Below are 21,941 nucleotides of genomic sequence, written 5' to 3'. Positions count from 1 at the left end.
GCATGTATGTAGTATGTATGTGGTATGTATGTAGCATGTAGTATGTATGTAGCATGCATGTAGTATATATGTAGTATGTATGTAGCATGTAGTATGTATGTAGCATGCATGTAGTATATATGTAGTATGTAGCATGTAGTATGTATGTAGCATGCATGTAGTATGTATGTAGCATGCATGTGGTATGTATGTAGCATGTAGTATGTATGTAGCATGCATGTAGTATATATGTGTTATGTATGTAGCATGTATGTAGCATGCATGTAGTATGTATGTAGTATGTATGTAGTATGTATGTGGTATGTATGTAGCATGTAGTATGTATGTAGTATGTATGTAGTATGTATGTGGTTTGTATGTAGCATGCATGTAGTATGTATGTAGTATATATGTGGTATGTATGTAGCATGTAGTATGTATGTAGCATGCAGTATGTATGTAGCATGCATGTAGTATATATGTAGTATGTATGTAGTATATATGTAGTATGTATGTTGCATGTAGTATTTATGTAGTATGAATGTAGCATGTATGTAGTATGTAGTATGAATGTAGCATGTATGTAGTATGCATGTTGTATGTATGTAGCATGTATGTAGCATGTAATTTTTTTTTTTTTTTTTTTACATTCAACACATTAGCCGGATGATGGGACTACTACTGTCCCATCATTGGCTAATGTGTCAATCACTGTCATGGTAGCAGGCATCGCCCGATGGGACTTGTAGTCCCATCGGACGATGCCTGCACAGACCCCCGAAGCCTGCACAGACCACCGGCAGGCCGGCACAGCCCCCCGGCAGGCCGGCACAGCCCACCGGAGCCTGCACAGACCACCGGCAGGCCGGCACAGCCCCCCGGCAGGCCGGCACAGACCACCGGAGCCTGCACAGACCCCCTGGCAGGCCGGCACAGCCCCCCGAAAGGCCCGTACAGACCCCAGAGAGGCTGTACAAGGCAAAAACAGGGTTTTTCTTATTCCGATACCGGAAGTCCCATAGACTTGAATGGGACTTCCGGTATCGGAATCGGCGATACCGATACTTTTTTTAAAGATCGGCCGATCCATTCCGATCCGATACTTTGAAGTATCGGACGGTATCGCTCAACTCTACTAATCACTTATACTGCACAAGGAGCGAAGTAAAAAATAAATAAAACCAATTCTTCACCTGCTGTGGATTTGTTCATTCTGCCTAACAAAGATCGCAGTAAGGCTTGGCTCACATTTATCCTTCATTCTGCGATTAGTGCTTACACCGGGGTTTCCATGTAAATCTCTGAAATACATGATTCAGATGGACTCCCCATCAGAAGATTCCCTATAATGAGGCAAATGGAGTCACTGTAAATGCCATAGGACTTGTGATCAGGTGGTAGCCATCTTTTTAGGTGAACTTAAAAGCGCAGTCGCCCACAGTTTTGTGCACTTCTGAAAAGGACAATGCTGAACAGAGGCCAGACAGAGTCCAAAGTATCTCTGCTGCCTCATTATAGTGAGAGATTTAGATGGAAACCCCAAAGCATTGAGCGCAGGATAAATGTGATCCTAAATGTTATGTAACAGGTTTCCTAAAAAAGCTTCAACTCAATCCACAAAAAAAGCAAGTACCCACTCAGCTGATAATGGAAATATAGGGGGTTTCCACGTTACTGGTAGCACAAATGCCCTGGAAAAGAAAAATCGCTCCTCGCCCCTCAAAATAAATTGAGCAAATTCTGCACTCCCAAATCCAAATGACTACCCTCCCTTCTGATCACCAGTATGTCTTAACCACATTTACATCCCATATGTTTGGCAGTTCTGTAGTCATGGGAGCCCACCTAATTTACAGCTGCGTGTCTCCAGAAGCATGAGCTGGGCATAATATAGTGGTCACTTCAACATACTGGTCACTATAACGGCAGTTTTCAATTTTCCCTCAGCAGTATCCAATACTGCTTCTTTCTGAAAAACAGCCATGGGGTGAAAATCATCACTACACCTGTAGATAATTTCACAAAGGGATGTAATTTCCAAAATTGGGTCACTTAAGAGGGATTCTGCTTTTCTAGCACTAAGGGCTTTGTATATGGAGTCTGCAAACTATTCGAGGAAAATCTGTATGAAAATGTAAAATTTGAGGCTAACACACAATCCTGTTGGTAAAAATGTAAATTATTTTTTCTTAGCTGCCTAATGGTATAAAATTCTGTGACACACCTGTGCATGGCATGAATATGATCACTAGATTAATTCATTGAGAGGTATAGTTTGTAAAATGGGGTCACTTATAGGGGGATCTGCTGTTCTGGCACCTCAGTGGCTCTGCCAATGTGACATGGCACCTTCAAATCAGTGCAGCAAAATCTGCACTGTAATATACCGCTCCTTCCTTCTAAGCTTTGCAACTGTGCCTTAAAAGTATTATTTGACTACAAATGCGGCATTGGTGAACTCGGAGAAATTGCACAACAAATTTTGGGGTCAAATTTTCTCCTGTTACCCTTGTGAAAATACAAAATTTGGGGCTAAAAACATTTTTGTGGGAAAAAGTGATTTTTTTAAATACACGGTTCAACGTTATAAACTTTTGTGAAGCACATGGGGTTTCAAGATGATGAATACACATCTAGATAAGTACCCTGAGGGGTCTAGTTTACAAAATTTTTGTAAAAAGATAAATGTTTATTTTTTCCTTCCACATTCCATTAATTCATGTGAAGCACCTGAATGATTAATACATTTCTTGAATGTGGTCTTGAGCACTTTGAGGGTTTCAGCATTTAGAATAGTGTCACTTTTGGGCTATTTCTGTCATAAAGGTCCCTCAAAGTCACTTCAAATGTGAGGTGGTCCCTAAAAAAATAGTTTTGTAAATTTTCTTGTAAAAATGAGAAATTGCTGGTAAACTTTAAACTCTTATAACTTCCTAACAAAAAAATTATGTTTCAAAAATTGTGTTAATGCAAAGTAGATGTGGTAAATGATATATATTAACTATTTTATGTGACATGATTCTCTAATTTAAGAGCATAAAAATAATAATTTTGAAAACTGCAAAATTTTCACAATTTTCGCCACATTTCCGATTTTTTAACAAATAAACATAAGTCATAATAAAGAAAGTTTACCAATATCATGAAGTACAATATGTCATGAAAAAACAGTTTCAGAGTCAGTGGAATTCATTGAAGCCTTCCAGAGTTAGGATTAGAGATGAGCGAATTTGATAGGGTCCCTGCTTATTCTGCAAGCTATAGCGCTTACTGAATAAGCTGCAGAGGGAACCCAGATACATGGAGCATGCTGGCTTATCAGCTGATCAGCTGATTGGCGCCACGACTGTGTCAGAGTCACAACACATGCACGAAGAGACTGTGTGTTGGGCTAACCTGGCATGTGCTTTGACTGTGAGACACCTGTGACACATGGATCTGTGGTGCTGAACAGCTGATCAGCTGGCACACTCCATGTATCAGGGTTCCCTCTGCAGCTTATTTGGTAAGTGCTACAGCTTGCAGAATAAGCAGGGATGCCATCAAATTCGCTCATCTCTAGTTATGATCTCATAACTTGACAGTAGTCAGAATCTAACAAATTGGCCTGGTCAGGAAGGTGAAAATAGACTTCAGGATGAAGGTGTTAAAGTGCTTACATCCAGTAAACTCCAGAGCAAATAACATAGGATTGGTGCCAGGTGGTGGACCCACACCAATATGATATGAGTTGTTACACTATTTAAATAAATGTTCAAATAATTTGTATTACCTTCAAAACGATTTGCAAAAGATACATTGTACTGGTGCGTCATACAATTTAAAACAGACATTGATGTCATAATGAGGTTAAGGCTATGGCCACACTATCAGTATTTAGTCAGTATTTCACATCAGTATTTGTAAGCGAAAACCCTGAGTGGGTCAAACATGCAGAATTGGTGCACTTGTTTCTATTATACCTTGTCCTCTGAATTTTCCTTCACCGGGATTTGGCTTAAAATGTTGAGGAAAAATAATGAACAAATACTGATAGTGTGGCCATAGCCTAAAGGCCCCGTCTCACATAGCGAGATCGCTAGCGAGATCGCTGAAGTGTCACCTATTTTGTGGTGCAACAGAGACCTCGCCAGCGATCTCAATACGCGTGACACGTAGCGGTGACCAGGCCCCCGCTGCGATGTCGCTGATCGTGCTCGAATGTCCTGGGCCATTTTTTGATTGCTGGTGTCCTGCTGGCCAGAGCACATCGCTGTGTTTGACACCGACGAACGACCTCGTAACGACTCAGAAATCATCGACGCAGGCGGGAGTCGTCAGAAATGCTGCTGTGTGAAAAGGTCCCAACGACCGCCGAGGTCGCTATACGAATTGCTGGATCGTTGCTGCATCATTGGGTAAATCTGACTGTTTGACAGCTTACTAGTGACCATTTAGCAATCCATCAGCGAACCTTACCAGGTCGTATCGTTGTCGGGATCGCTGGTGCGTTGCTAAGTGTAACGGTACCCTAAGAATGATGTTAGACAAATAAACATTACATATCTGATTTAACCTTCAGATATCTGGATAACTGTTGTGGAGTATTTCATGGTGGATTTGTCAGCTGTATTTGGCCATGTCTCCACCCTGCTAAGGTGCAGACATTTTTCAAAATGTGCTACAGCTGGCATGAAAGCACATAAAGTCACAATATTTTTGTACAACTGCATAATTTCAAACACTTCAAAGCCAAAATTTTGAACCTTTGAATTAAAGCGTGAGGGCTCATGCCCACCTGCGATGAAATTGGACGAATTCAATCCAACAAAAATCGGATTGAATTCGGACCAATGTTAAGCTATAATTGTGTGCTCTTGTGCATTTTTTTACAGTTCGGATCGGATCATGATTGTGCTGGAAAAAATGTTAGCATGCTGCGATTGTAATCAGAAAACAGATCGCATCCCACAACAGAAGTCAATGGGTGCAATTAAAAAATCGCACAGCACTCGCGCCATGTGAGTGTTGTGCGATTTTTACGCACTGGTGTCCTTTGAGAAGCCAGCAATTCATATGCGACTATTGTAAAAATACACTGACGGGTTACAATAGAAAAGATAGATTACATATGTACACATAGAATGGGTATATATACTGTATATGTCAGTGACACACATATAAATGTCTTAATATTTCATAGACAGATAGAAGAATAGCCATTAATTCATTTGTCGGCTACTGTAAAATCAATGCAGGAGCTGACAGTATTGAAGACATGGTTTACATACAGTAAATCCATGCAGAATAGTTAGTTCTATAGATGTTAGTGACCAATATAATTAGTATAGTGTGTGTGCAAATTATGGGACATGCTTATTTAATAAAAGAATCTTTTCAGGGGAAAAACTGCATGGGCTCCCGCACAATTTTCTGCGTCAGAGAGGGAAAGCCAGCAACTGAGGACAGATATTCATAGCCTAAGAAGGGACCATGGTTATTGCCCCTCGGCTACAAACATCTGCCCCCAGCTGCCCCAGAAATGGCATATCTCTAAGATGCGCCAATTCCGGCACTTAGCCTCTCTCTTTCCACTGCCTTGTAGTGGTGGCATATGGGATAATAGTTGAGGGCTGATGCCACCTTTGTATTGTAAAGTGGCATCAAGCCTGGCTTAGTAATGGAGAGGTGTCAATAAGACACCTATCCATTACTAATCCTATAGTTGGTAAAGGGTTAAATAAACACGCAGCCTGAATAAAGACTTTTAATTTAATCAAACACAACACAGTTTCCCATCTTTATTGTTCTGCAAAGCCATGCGACACCCACATTCTCCTATAATAATTAAAAAATAACAAACCAACAATATACCATGCCAGTCTGGCTTTCAGTCCCATGCTGTAATCCATATCTGGGCCATATACAGTTTACAACCAGAGCGGTGCCAAGATGCGACCGCTCCAGCTGTAAACTACTGCTGAATGAATGAGATGATGTCAGCGCTTGCTTCAGAGACAAGCGCTGACGTCACTGAGTCTGCCCTCCCTGCCGACCGCACCCACACTGAACTCTGGAGCATGGGAGAATGAACTAGCATGAAAGACTTTATTCTGGCTGTGTGTTTATTTAACCCTTTACCAACTATAGGATTAGTAATGGACAGGTGTCTTATTTACACCTCTCCATTACTAAGCCAGGCTTGATGTCACCTTACATACAAAGGTGGCATCAACTCCCAACTATTACCCCATATGCCATATCTTATCTGAGAAATTTGCTTCTTTCTCCTCATGGATTGATCTTTCATTTTCAATTCATGAGTGAAATCTGTAGTCAGATTTTCCCATTACTGAGATAGAAAATGAGAATTGGTGCTTTTAAAATGTTATGGATAGAGGATAAGAAGAGGAAGGAAAAGCACAGACACAGACATTCTGCAGGGAGCTCTATTTAAATATCAGTTACAGTTTTCATTAGAACATGGAGCACTAAACTGTCATCCCTTAGGAATGGGAAAATCTGTATTCACTGAAAACAGATTTTATCTGTGAATTGATAACTTTGAGAATAAAAAATAAATCCAAGAACAGATATTAAAAAAACAGTTACTCGTATACCACAGCTAAAAAATATTTTTTTTTATTAATGAAAATGTATTGCTATATGTTCAATTTCCAAACAAAAGTCACAATCAAAGATTTACTTTATGATAGAGATCCTTGTGAAAAGTTCTTCAGTTTTATTGCTTATAGGAAAATTATGTTTCAGCTTCATTTAGTTTGTACATTGTGTGGTGTAGTGACCACTGTGGGGGCGCTGTGTGGATATCCGAGGAGAGAGGATGAATGGCAGAGTCATGAATGACCATTATGTATCTCAAGGTGGGTGGCCTTGAGATGGAGACTGATGTGTGTTGATCAGCAGTGATACTGCTGACGTGTTGTGTCAATGTGTCAGGGAGAAGTCTCCAGGTAGCTGGGGAGACGTGTGGGCCCAGTTACCTACAAACCCACCCAGGGGGTGTGTTTAAGAACGCTATTGCAAAGAGTGTGTAAGGGTTCAAAGACCTGTGATGAGGTCATAGCCATGTGACCCGGTGGGCGTGGCTACGGACCATGTAAGGTGGCCAGGGTAGGTCACATGTGGTGAATGCAGGGACCCGGTTGGTCCGTTGTGGAAGGTCTCGCTGGGAGATGGGGCTTCCTGGCTAACAGCATGTGAAGTGGCTGTGTGTAATGGCTGCCAGCATCTGAGAGTTCCCAGGGGAACGAATGAACGTCTGGAGTATGAAGCAGCCATGAGGAGATCCTGACAGGGTGAGATAACTTGGAGGCTAGAAAGCCTGCATATTGAACATTGCATAGCCTGTATGACTACAGGGTAGCAGAGTGGAGCTCTGGCATGGACGCTATGCTGTTTAAATGAACTTTATTTTATAGCTGTGGGTTTATGGTGCCTGAATAAACCACATGGAGTTACTGTTTTATGGAAAATCCATGCCGGACGTGATTATTTGGCTGCCAAGCGAGTGATCCCCTATGTGAATGACAGCGCTACCTCACAATTGTAATAATTATTAGATGTTGTAATTATTTTGTTTGGCTTAACAAATGCTATGTTTTATATTTGTAACTGCAAGCCTTCATATTGCGGGATCACCCCTTCTTATTTTGCTTGTGCTGCTGTCATCTCTTGTAAGACTTGTGCTAATTATAATTCAAACCTATGGGTCTATACAACTAGTCAAGTCAAAATGTCTTTTTACAAAATTGTAACATTAACCCATGGTTGTTACTTGATTCAACATTTTTTTTTATTTACCTTAGTAGTTGATAATGCATTTTTTTAGATAAATATACAGTAGAATCAGATACAAAAGGAACATTAAATATTTTGGCTATTTTCAGTCATATAGACCCTCAAAGTCACTTAAGATGTGATGTGATATTTAAAAATTTGGTTTTGCAAATTTTGTTGGAAAATTAAGAAATTCCTGGTCAGCTTTTAACCCTTGTAACTTCCTAACAAAAAAATTATATAACAAAAATTGTGCTGATGTAAATTAGACATGTGAGATGTGTTATTTATTAACTATTGTGTGTGGTAGAAATATCTTATTTAAAGGCATAAAAGTTTAAAAATTGCCATCTTTTCTAATTTTTTGTAAAATTTTCAACATTTTCATAACTATACGCAAATCATATCAACCAAAATTTACCACTAATATGCACACAATATGTCATGAAAAAACAATGTCAGAATCTGTGGGATCTGTTGAAGCGCTGACACTGGTCAGATTTCAAAAATTTGTCCTGGTCATTAAGGTCAAAATTTGTTCTGTCACTAAGGGGTTAAACTATCTATCAGCACATTCAGCCACTGTTGGAACTTCTTAACCCCTTTCTGACATCTGATGTAATATTCCGTCCATGTGACCTGGACCAATTTGACCATGGACGGAATATTACATCATCATGATCAGCCACACACACGGGGAGTGCGCGGGAGATTGCTGCCAGGTGTCAGCTGATTTTGACAGCTGACATCTGGCAATAGGTGCCAAAAGTGGTCACAGACCGCTTCCGGCACTTTAACCTCTGAAATGCTGCGATAGAACACGATCACATCATTCTGGAAGCCAGCACAGGGTTAACTTCCCCTCTGCCTTTGGATCAGAGACTCTGCGGTTTGATGTGGGGTCCCAAACATTGCCATGGTGGCCCGAAGTCATCATGATGACATCTGGGTCATCAGACCTAGCAAACTTGCTGATCATTTGCAGTGCATGATCAGCAAGTCTCTCTGTCAGTGCAGCACTGACAGCTTCTATGGCATGCAGGTGCTGCTTCATTTATTTATTTATTTATTTATAGCGCAGGCGGTGGCTGATGAATACCCTCATCAGCTGCTCCTGCTGTCACTGTTATTTGCAACAGGGGTAGGCTGATGGGAGTAATAGTCCCATCAGTCGGTGCCTACTGTCTCTTTTATCACTTTATTGTAACTCTCATCATTCTCCCCTGCTCATGCCAATCTCCGTCAGAGCAGGGGAGAATGATGAGAGCCGTGTTCAGCACCTGGCACCAGGGAACAGTGCTTACTGTATGCTGACATTAAAAAACGGACATGTCAGCCTGTTTTGCCCATGGACACACAGTCCATGGAAGCACTCTGACATGTTCACAGACCCATTCACTTGAATATGCAAATAGTGCTCCGTTCCTCCCACTACTCGCCAAATGGCTAAGTAGTACTGTACAGCCACCTATGGGGTATTGCCACTACAGTAGAAATAGTGGGACAAATTGTGTTGTCATTTTTACCTACTTCCTGTGTGAAAATATAAAACCTTTGGCTAAAACAAAATTTTGGCTGTAAAAATGTAGTTATTTTGTCTTCACAATATGATAACTGCACACCTAGATGAATTCTTTGAGAGGAGTAGTTCATAAAATGGGGTCACGTATGGGGGTTCTGCTGTTCTGGCACCTCATAGATTGTCCCAGTGGGTCATGGCACCTGCAAACCTCATGCAGAACGTCACATAAAACATGGCAGGTGTCTCCAACAATCCCAGAAAAGGTGGACACTCCAATGCGGAATTGAAAATTTAGAGATGATAAGGTGTCTCCTGTAGCCAGGAATCTGAGGAACAGTAAATGGGAATAAATCAGTACATGGCTTTTATAACAATAATACTAATGACAGGTGTTTCTTTTTCAAAATTACGTACCTTAAGGTCACCAACAAACATTCCTCAGCATGAATTTCTCGATGTAGCTGTGTGTTTTGCCTGGTGATGAATCCTCGGACACGATGCAGCAAGTCTTCAAAGCTCTGTTCTGACATCCTGGTGTAGTCGAAAAACTTCTGAGGGTTTGCACGCAGCTCGGTGTACAACAAGTGGTAGGCTCCATGGCTCTCTCGAACTTATAAGTTATATCAAAGAAATTTTACCACTATCATGATGTACAATATGTCATGAAAAAACAATCTCAGTATCACCAGGATCTATTGAAGCATTCCAGAGTTGCCTCATAAAGGGACAGTGGTCAGAATGGTATAAATTAGCCCGGTCATTAATATGCAAACCACCCTCGGGGTAAATGGGTTTAACACTGACTTATACATCTGTTATTGAATTCTATGACAGTTGTTTAAAGTTCTGTACATAGTACAGTGAGCTCTCATAGTGAAAAATATGTGGTTAAATCTTAGTAATTAAAACAAGAAAAAAACAATTCTTTGGATGGCCTAACAATTGCCCATTGTCACTATGTACTAAGAAACAGAAACTGTATGGACAGCACAAATGGCTGAAATATAATTCTCCAGATGCAACAGTCAAGCAGTCTCACTTCCTTCACAGAGTTTGCTGCATTTTATTTATATTAACATTTTCTTTTTATTAATAGCACTCATACAATTACAATTTGACGATAACAAATTATTATACTAATATTAACAAAGCACAGCATAGGCTATCCTATGACACATGCTGTCAAACTGAATAAAAAAAAAATTGCGGGGGGATCTTGGAGTGCTTGCCTTGGGCACAAAGCAAGTCTGTCTTGTCGCTGAAAAGAACACCAGAGAGTGCCATAACAAAAGTACTCAACAGTAACATCAACATCCACGCACTGGAGCATTTGTTTGCTGGATATAATAGCGTAAGGTATTATAGAACAACCATTTTTAAAGAACATAGGTGATTAGGTGATCAGTGTCAAAAAATGAGCTCCAAGTCTTAAAGGGTGCAGGCATACATTTGTTTTCAAAACTGTCTCAATAAACTTCCAACCAACTTTAAGGTGAAATCAAGGCTTCTTATGCTGCTAAGGTCACGGGGTTAATAAGTGGCAAATAACTTTATGGTCTATTACAATGAAAGAGTCATTAGGTAAATCTCATGCATGGTTAACCACATTAAAGGGTTTATTACATACTTTATATTACTTATCTTGTATTCTAAAAGTTTAATGCTTTGTGTGTAGGACCCAGAGAGACACTAGGGAGGTGTTTGCAGTGTACGGTGGCTCAGTGGATAGCACTGCAGCCTTGCAGCCCTGTAGTCCTGGGTTTGAATCCCACCAAGGACAACATCTGCAAGGAGTTTGTATGTTCTCCCAGTGTTTGCGTAGGTTTCCTCCGGGTACTCCGGTTTCCTCCCACATTCCAAAGCCATAATGATAGGGAATTTAGATTGTGAGCCCCATCGGGGATAGCGATGATAATGTGTGCAAACTGTAAAGCGCTGCAGAATATGTTAGCGCTATATAAAGATTATTATTACTAGCAGCAGTTGGTAAGCTATGTACTCTGTCTCTGTGCAAAGCTGGTATAAGGAGATTTATACATCATGCAATGCAACCAAAAAATAAAATATGCTAATGGCTTCGTCACAGAAAAAGAGAACGGGGTCTCCAGTGGAAATAGCAATCCTTATATATTGACTTATTTACACCATAGGTAGAGATGATTAATTCTGCAGAAATTTGATTTCTCTAGATCACAAGAATCTATCAGGGAACTTCGATTCCATTCAGTCCGGGGTGTTTGCATATTAGTCCATGCTTACCCAGATGTTGATCATTGTATTTTAATAAGTAATATTGCTTCACTTCTGTCTGGCTTCCCTCAGCATATATCATCTGTGCTTATCACACATACACTCAGTACTGTCTCTGCTACTTATGCTGGCATTAGTAATCATAGAGTGCTGGATTGGTGGCATCGCTGTCAATTTGGAAGACAAACAAAACACCTGAAATGAGATGCTCGTACACCTAATAACATCATTTATGATTTACAATTTGATTAAACTTTATTTGTATTTTATGCTCTTTGTCATACTGTTTTGTTATTACCTGAGCCTTTAAATTGTATTGCTAGACACTTCACAAAATATTTGTACTGCTCATGTACTGTACCTGTATTTCAGAAAATCTGGCAGAGAAAACACTGTTTAAAAAAATGAACAACTGTGAAAGCATTTCCAAAAAAGAATGTCAAAAACAGTGCAGTAGCAGTGATAATGGGCTATGAGTCACTTATTTGTTCTTATTTATTCAAGTGCAGAAGTTCAGTGTAGCATGAAGTCACTCGGGATGAGAAAGAATTTCTGAAGTTAGGCATTTAATACTATGCTTTATGCAGACTTAATTAGTACAAACTGTGGTTAGTGGCCAGTAAGTTGTCTTGAAATTCATGTCTTAAAAATTTTGATTGATATTTACGCTTGGTAGAAGATCTAATATACACCAATAATTCTTTGCCAGCAATTGGCTGAGAAGAGGCTAAGATAAACGGCTTTTACAATGAAGAACAAAAGCATTCATATTTCATTCCAAAGATATATTCAAATATGCAGTGGAGTAACCAGTATAAATACATCATATGCCAGCTCCTTATATTGGACTGGAAATAGAGGTGAAGACAGCTTTAGCAATGCTTGTTAAAGGCATTTTACTGGCTAAAAAGACATTATTTCATGTATTGCAATATACATGAGCAGCTTTGTGATGTCAAAGAGAAAACAATGTTGGAGCAAGGAGATGATCTGCCTGTAACATACAAAATGTTTTTCGGTATTGTGTTTTATTCGGGATGGACAAGCACTAAAATGCTTAGATACTTGTTACTCAAATCGAGCAATTCCTAATGCTCGTAAGCTCATTTCGAGTAACGAGTACAATAGGAGTTAACATGAAAACCTAGCATTTTTCCAGCAGACCCTATAAGGAGGTCTATGAGACACCACACCTTGAAGGCAGCAACTGTAGTAGGTCATTCAAATAATGTGAACAAAGTGTATTTGTGGTACACTCACACTCATTAAAGGTTGGACTGCACTAAGTACAAACCCTGCCAAAAATTACAAGTAGGGTCATCCATACACCATTGAAGGCATGAACTGTCAGTGTTATGTTTGCTGGTTTTCAAAAATAGAAGGGTCCCCATGCCATTTTTTAACTATTTATTTAAATAATTAAAAAAAAGGATTATGGAGTCCCCCCCATTTTTGACAACCAGCTAGGCTAAAGCAGACAGCTGCTTGCTGGTATACTCAGACTGGAAAGGGGCTCCCCTCAACCTAAAAATAATAACCCAGAGCCGCCCCAGAAAAGGCGCATCTATTGGATTCTCCTATTCTGGAACTTTACCTGGCTTTTCCCACTTGCCCCGATGTGGTGGCAAGTGGGGCAATATTTGTGGGGTTGATGTCAACTTTGTATTGTCAGCAGACATCAAGCCCACAGGTTAGTATTGACGACGTATCTATAAGACGCCCCCATTACTAAATCGATAGTGATATTGTAATAAAGAAGACACAGCCAGAATAAAGTCCATTATTTCAAATAAAACTTCCCATCCTCTTTTACCCATTTATTTTCAAAAACTGAAAACAAAAAAAACACAATATTCCTCACCTATCAGATGATAAGATAATCCATATGTCCCACCATGCGCTCCAACTCTGCTACATCTGGATTCCAGTGGCATGATGTGACTACTCAGTTTTGTATCCAGGAGAACACTGAGCTGATCCTGAGAATTCAGCTGCAGTGCCGAGTGGTGATATTAATAAGTTTAGGAGAGTTCATAGTGAATGACCTCTGGTGACCTCATTGATGTCAGCGCTGACACGTGAGAACTTTCTCATGAGCACTGACATCATAGGGGTCATTGAAGTTTATCGATTATGAACTCTGATTACCTTATTGATGTCACTGATCAGTGTGCCATTTTTTCATTTTTTTTATTTATTAGCAAATACAGTAAAATACACACCCAAGGTGTTCCTGCAGCTGGAAACTCCATTTACCTTAAAATGTCCTTCAAAGTTGCCCATGAGATTTCCAGGCTTTTCATCTTCTGGTAGACATGGCAGCTGTAAATTCTACCTTAGTTTACAGCCACCGGGTCTCATAGTAGCTCAAGTGCTGGACTTATGAATGCAAAGTGCTGATGCCAGATTCGAGGTCATTGATCAGACTGGCACTTGCAAAGCAAAATAAACAGCTGTTATGAACTCAGGTGACTTTACTGTACTTGTTAATAAATTCAATATAAAAAATAAAAAATGGCTTTTGGCCCCTCTTAATTTTCATAACCAGCTGAAGGAAAGCCGATGGATGGGGCTGATGTTAACTTTCTGGGAATGGGACAATATCCATAAAGGTTCCTTGACTATCAGTATCAGCTCACAGCTGTTGCGTAGCATTTACTGGTTGTATAGGGAGATCCCACAAAAAATGACATGGGGTCCACCCTATATTCAATAGCTATCAAACGCTAAACAGACAGCAGCGGGCTGACATTATTAGCCCAGAAAAGGGCCATGGATATTAGCCTTTTCTCAGATCACGTTGTCTCTCAGCCACCAACTGACTACCTGTTTACACTGCTGTGGCTTCAGTAGTTGTGTCCCTTCTGTCTAGTACAGGAAGCTATGTGTCATGGATGGGCGTAATTCTTGTGCTCTAGCAACAGGTGTAGTCGCACCTGCCCTATGTCCTTGACATCTGTGTGCACCATCATCAGCACTTCCACTTCACCATTCCTTACCGCAGGCCTTACGCATTTTCTAATTTCCAAGCCTCTGGAAACAAAATTAATTGAAACAAAATTTTTTCAGGAACCAAAAAATTGGTTAACTGTAGCAGGTTTATAAAAATTTTAAAACACTGTAATTTTACATAGAGCATGTTAAACTGTATGGATGACTAATTTAATCAAGAAAAAAAGTGAACTTTTTTTAGCTTACAAACCAACGTAATGTAACACTAACTACATTAAACTGTAAGGATGACTAATTGAATGGAAAAGAACATTTCTAATAGTAATGCTCAAATAGTGAAATATTTGGATTCAGGAAAATCAGCACAAATAATTTCTGATATCCGTGTATCCGTATCGAATAACAAATCCAATGCAAGTCAATGGAAAGCTGAACATTTTTCAGCTTGATCCAACAAACAGTTCTGGGGGCATGGGAAAAAGGCTGAAATTGATGGGAAAGAGCTAAAACTAAATAAGAACAGCTTGGAGAAGATGCCAGCATGCTTTTCTGACTCGCATATGGTGTCTGGAAATAATGTTATCAGACTATTGTGCCGGTTTTATGGATTTTTAAAAAGACCTACCAAACCATAATTTTTTTCAAAGGGAAAATGCTAAGAAACATTATTTCCTTCATAATTACATGTATATAATGCAAAATAAAAAGAAATAGAAAACAAAAATTATACCTCCCCTTTAGCATATGTTCACACGGAGCATTTTGGCTTTATTTTTTACTTTAACATTTGTGAGAGCTCTCATTCCTATATTTGGAAGGTCCCTCCCTCATGTCAAATAGCTATCAAGATAGTGAAATACATATTCCCTTTCACTTTACAATGCCAGCTAAAACATGCACATTTGAATTTTGGGCATTGCCCACACCACCACTATGTCCACCACCATTTCATTATGCAACCTCACTGACAATTAGCAGAGTGCCACCATTTGCTGTGAAATCTGCATTTTGTAAGGTCCACAGTTCACTTTTGGCACTGGATCCCACTGTAATAGCGGGTCAAGCCACTCTAAGGTGAATATAATACACGAGTTTGGTGAGCTGTATGATCAATATCAGTAAATCTGATTCTACCAGACACTAAAAGCATTATAATTAAATTCGGAATACAGTCTATGTAAGTGAGGATCTGTATTGTGGTCAGTCTGTCAGGCCTGAAACCCATGTCATGAACATGTACAAGCCTCATTTTATCTGGAAGCAGCCTCTTCAAGTGAAAGAGACAAGAGTGCCATTGACCAATCTGCACAAGCCTATGCACTTCTTATGGAAAGTACTCAACAAAGCAGAATGTATCTTTTGCATGGTTTTGAGCAACAATGGAGTAATTACAGGATATGTCCCAGAGAGTGTCAAAGTCTGTGGAGTGTGCTACTCAGGTGACAGGCAGTGCTACAGAGCTCAGGTAAAGGCCTTAGAATGGCAATGACCATGTTTCAATATGTGTAACGCTGTGGCCTGAATAAGCATGTGGAGTGTATTAACCTAGTCTCTTAGACGTGCTTAAAATGTACAGAAACTGGCCAATACCTCACCACCTTTTTTTTGTAAGGACTCAAATGTAGAAAATATAAGGGAAGCGACAATTTAATAAAGAGACAAAAGTCTCATTTAGGAGCCAGGAACAGTCACCAATGGTCTTTCAGCAATGGTCTTTGTCCAGCACCAGACAATGTAAATTGCTAACGAGTATGTATGCTCTATCTGACTAAAAATTTGTGAACAGACATATATGCTGACAAGGGACAACTTAACGCTCCACTGGGACAATGAACTGGATGTGGTTGCTGACTGTTGTGTCTGTGCAACTACAGGTTGTGGACTGGAGGCCTCAGCACCTCCTTCATGGAAAGCAGAGAGGGGGCAATTGCCAGCATATTAACCCCTTCACTACCAAGGGTGGTTTGCATGTTAACTCCCGGGCCAATTTTTACAATTCTGACCACTGTCCCTTTATGAGGTCATAACTCTGAAACGCTTCCATGGATCCCAGTGATTCTGACAATGTTTTCTCATGACATATTGTACTTCATGTTAGTGGTAAAATTGCATTCAAATAACTTGCGTTTATTTGTGAAAAAAACGGAAATTTGGCGAAAATTTTGAAAATGTCGCAATTTTCCAACTTTGAATTTTATGCCCTTAAATCACAGCGATACAGCACACAAAAAACTTAATAAATAACATTTCCCATGTGTTTACTTTACATCAGCACAATTTTGGAACCAAAATTTTTTTTTGTTAGGAAGTTATAAGGGTTAAAAATTGACCAGCGATTTCTCATTTTTACAGCACCATTTTATTTTTAGGACCACATCACATTTGAAGCCACTTTGAGGGGTCTATATGATAGAAAATACCCCAAAGTGACACCATTCTAAAAACTGCACCCCTTAAGGTGCTCAAAACCACATTCAAGAAGTTTATTAACCCTTTAGGTGCGTCACAGGAATTTTTTGAATATTTAAAAAAAAAATGAACATTTAACTTTTTTTCACAAAAAAAATACTTCAGGTTCAATTTTCTTTATTTTACCAAGTGTAACAGGAGAAATTGGACAGAAAAAGTTATTGTGCAATTTGTCCTGAGTACGCTGATACCTGATATGTGGGGGGGAACCACTGTTTTGGAGCATGGCAGAGCTCAGAAGGGAAGGAGCGCCGTTTGACTTTTTCAATGCAAAATTGGCTGGAATTCAGATCGGACGCCATGTCGCGTTTGGAGAGCCCCTGATGTACCTAAACAGTGGAAACCCCCCCAAGTGACCCCATTTTGGAAACTAGACCCCCCAAGGAACTTATCTAGATATGTGGTGAGAACTTTGAACCCACAAGGGCTTCACAGAAGTTTAGAACGTACAGCAGTACAATTAAAAAATCATATTTTTTCCACAAAAATGATCTTTTCACCCCCAATTTTTATTTTTCCAAGGGTAACAGGACCCTAAAAGATATTGTGCAGTTTATCCTGAGTGCGCTGATACCCCACATGTGGGGGTAAACCACTATTTGGGCGCATGGCAGAGCTCAGAAGGGAAGCAGCACCATTTGACGTTTTTGGCTGGAATTGAGATCGGACACCATGTCGCGTTTGGAAAGCCCCTGATGTACCAAAACAGTAGAAACCCCCCACAAATGACACCATTTTGGAAACTAGACCCTCCCAAGGAACTTATCTAGATGTGTGGTGAGCACTTTGAACCTCCCAGTGCTTCACAGAAGTTTATAACGCCTGGGCGTGAAAATAAAAAAATCGTATTTTTTCCACAAACATCATCTTTTAGTCCACATTTTTTTTATTTTCCCAAGGGTAACAGGAGAAATTGGACCCAAAAAGTTGTTGTCCAATTTATCCTGAGTACGTTGACACCCCATATGTGGGAGAAAACTACTGTATGGGCACACGTCGGGGCTCGGAAGGGAAGTAGTGACGTTTTGGAATGCAGACTTTGATGGACTGGTCTGCGGGTGTCATGTTGCCTTTGGAGAGCCCCAATGTACCTAAACAGTGGAAACCCCCACAAATGACCCCATTTTGGAAACTAGACCCCCTGGGGAACTTATCTAGATGTGTGGTGAGCACTTTGAACCCCCAAGGGCTTCACAGAAGTTTATAATGCCCAGGCATGAAAATAAAAAAATCGTATTTTTTCCATAAACATGATCAATTAGTCTCCAATTTTTTTTATTTTCCCAAGGGTAACAGGAGAAATTGGATCCCAAAAGTTGTTGTCCAATTTGTCCTGAGTACGCTGATACCTCATATGTGGGAGAAAACTACTGTATGGGCACACGTCGGGGATCGGAAGGGAAGTAGTGACGTTTTGGAATGCAGACTTCGATGGATTGGTTTGCGGGTGTCATGTGCGTTTGCGTTTGGAGAACCCCTGATGTACCTAAACTATTGAAACTCCCCACAAATGACCCCATTTTGGAAACTAGACCCCCCATGGAACTTATCTAGATGTGTGGTGAGCACTTTGAACCCCCAAGTGCTTCACAGAAGTTTATAACGCCTGGGCGTGAAAATAAAAAAATCATTTTTTTCCGCAAAAATGATATTTTTGCCCCCAATTTTTTATTTTCCTAAGGGTAACAGGAGAAATTGGACCCCAAAAGTTGTTTTGCAATTTGTCCTGAGTAGGCTGATACCCCATATGTGGGGGTAAAACACTGTTTGGGCGCATGGCAGAGCTTGGAAGGAGCACCATTTGACTTTATCAACGCAGAATTGGCTGGAATTGAGATCAGACGCCATGTTGCCTTTGGAGAGCACCTGATGTGCCCAAACAGTGGAAACCCCCCAATTATAACGCCAACCCTAACCCCAACACACCCCTAACCCTAATCTGAGCCCTAGCCCTAACCCTAGCCCTAACCCTAGCCCTAACCCTAACCCTAGCCCTAACCCTAACCCTAATGGGAAAATGGAAATAAATACATTTTCTTTTAGTTTTATTATTTTTCCCTAACTAAGGGGGTGATATCGGGGGGTTTGATTTACTATTTATGGCGGTTTTTATGTTTGGCGGCTGTCAGACGATAAAAGACGCTTTTTATTGTAAAAATAGTTTTTGCATCACCACATATTGTGAGCTATAATTTTTCCGTATTTTGACCCACCGAGTCATGTGAGGTCTTTTTTTTTGCGGGACGAGTTGACGTTTTCATTGGTACCATTTTCGGGCACGTGACATATTTTGATCGCTTTTTATTCCGATTTTTGGGACGCAGAATGAGCAAAAACCAGCGTTTCATGAATTTCTTTTGGGGGGTGCTGTTATGATTGAGTCACCGTAGGAGGCAAAAACAAAAATGCAAGCTAAGTCCAGAAGACCAGAGAGGTTGGCAGCTATCGGATTGCAGACCCCTGATCCTATCACAACAACTAACAGTAGCCGTGGGGGGTTCCTACGATGCCCTCGACCCCTCGATCACAGCTGGAGAATTAAATAGGCCTAAAGAAAGAAAGGGGAAATCTAAACTGCCCCAGAGCAGACCCCAAAGCAATAGGCAGCCCCCAACAAATAATGACGGTGAAGAAAGATGAAAACACTAACACAGACAGAAAGATAGACTGAGCAAAGACGGGGCCCAAAACTACCTAGATAGGAAAGGACAGGAAGGCTGCTGTCTGCAATCCGTGAAAAACCCTATGAAAATAAGAGCCAACAGGCTGACAGTAAAAAAGGCCCTGAAGACGCTAGGCTTCAAAAAAGCTATGTCAGTACTCAGGAATATTCTGAAGACAGAGCAACAGGCAAAAGGAGATTCAGCTCATCCCAGCAGGGAATGGCAGAATCCAGAAAAGCAAGGAAAACAAACACAAAACACAAATGCAAACAGGCAAAGCAGAAACTTAGCTTTAGGGAAGCAGGAATCAGACTGGAGTCTTAGAAGTCCACAGAGAAATCACCCGCAGGGCAGGAGGGCGTCGGCAGCCTTATATCCAGTCAGTGACTCCACTCAGCCAGTCATCCTCATTAGACTCAGGTGCCTGATAATCAGGCTCATTACCTTCCTTTACCAGAATAGGGAGTTCCCCAGACCTCAGTGAAGAAGGGGAAAATGAACTCACAACAGTACCTCCCCCTTGAGGAGGGGTCACCGAACCCTCAACCACGCCACCAGGGCGATCAGGGTGAGCCCGATGAAAGGCACGCACCAATCTTTTGGCATGAATATCAGAGGCAGAGACCCAGGAATTATCCTCCTGACCATAACCCTTCCACTTAACCAAATACTGAAGTCTCCGTCTAGCCAGATGGGAATCCAGTATTTTCTCTACCTCATATTCCATGTTACCTTCAACCAATACAGGGTCTGGGGGTGCCACCCCAGGAACAACTGGTTCAACAAACCTCTTCAACAAGGACTTATGGAACACATTATGGATTTTAAATGTGACAGGAAGAGCCAAACGAAAAGAGACCGGATTAATAATCTCCAAAATCTTGTAAGGTCCAATAAATCTAGGCTTAAATTTAGGAGAAGTCACCTTCATAGCAATATTTTTTGAAGATAACCACACCATATCACCAATCTTAAACTGGGGACCAATGGTCCTATGTCGATTGGAAAACCGCTGGGCCTTTTCCTGGGAGAGAGATAACTTATCCACCACTTGGTCCCAGATCTGGTGCATTCTCTCCACCACAGTGTCAACACCTGGGCAGGCAGAAGGCTCCACCTGCCCTGAAGAAAATCGAGGAAGAAACCCAAAGTTACAAAAAAAAGGTGACATCAAAGTGGCAGAACTAGCTCTATTATTTAAAGCAAATTCGGCCAAGGGCAAAAATTAAACCCAGTCATCCTGATCAGCGGAAATAAAACATCTCAAATACGACTCCAAGGTTTGGTTTGTTCTCTCTGTCTGCCCATTGGTCTGAGGGTGAAAAGCAGAGGAGAAGGACAACTGAATTCCCAGCTTGGAACAGAAAGTCCTCCAAAATCTAGACACAAACTGAACTCCTCTGTCAGATACAATGTTCTCAGGAATCCCGTGCAAGCGAACCACCTGTTGCAAAAACAGGGGCACCAACTCAGAGGAAGATGGCAACTTAGGGAGTGGTACAAGATGAACCATCTTAGAGAACCTATCACAAATCACCCAAATAACAGTCATTCTTTGAGAGACCGGCATATCAGAGATGAAATCCATTGAAATATGGGTCCATGGCCTCCTGGGGACCGGCAAAGGCATCAACAACCCACTAGAGCGAGAACAAGATTTAGACCGGGAGCAAGTCCCACAGGACTGCACAAAATTCCTGACATCATGAGACAAGGTGGGCCACCAAAAAGAGCGACTCACCAGATCTCTAGTACCAAAAATACCTGGATGACCAGCCAATGCAGAGCAATGAACTTCAGACATCACTCTCTTCTTCCACTGGTCAGGAACATACAACTTTCCACTGGGACAACGCTCAGGTTTGTCCTCCTGGAACTCTTGCAGAGCAAGTCTCAAATCGGACGAGATGGCAGAAAGAACTACCCCTTCGCCTAAGATGGTAGCAGGCTTGATCACCACAGGAGAATCAGCAAAGAAACTCCTAGAGAGGGCGTCTGCCTTGACATTCTTAGTTCAAGGAAGAAAAGAAACCACAAAATCAAAACGTGTAAAAAGCAAGGCCCACCTAGCCTGTCTAGGGTTCAAGCGTTTAGCCGACTCTAGGTAAATCAAATTCTTGTGGTCAGTGAGGACCACAACTTGATGTTTAGCTCCCTCCAACCAATGTCTCCACTCCTCAAATGCCCATTTCATGGCCAACAGTTCCCGATTCCCCACATCATAGTTACGTTCAGATGGAGAGAACTTTCGGGAAAATAAAGCACAGGGATTCATTTTAGATGTTACAGGATCCTTTTGGGACAAAACAGCTCCTGCACCAATCTCA

General features: G+C 40.9%; 1 protein-coding gene across 1 annotated transcript in view; it reads left to right on the top strand.

The window, feature by feature from the left end:
* Nucleotides 1–21,941, top strand: part of TENM2 (teneurin transmembrane protein 2) — a 6,300,157-nt gene that overhangs the window by 452,291 nt on the left and 5,825,925 nt on the right. The gene's annotated exons all lie outside the window — the stretch shown is intronic.

Source organism: Dendrobates tinctorius, unplaced genomic scaffold (genome assembly GCF_039654945.1).
Source record: "Dendrobates tinctorius isolate UK_male_01 unplaced genomic scaffold, ASM3965494v1 ptg000108l, whole genome shotgun sequence".
Classification (NCBI taxonomy): Eukaryota; Metazoa; Chordata; class Amphibia; order Anura; family Dendrobatidae; genus Dendrobates; species Dendrobates tinctorius.
This window is presented reverse-complemented; position numbering and strand designations above follow the sequence as displayed.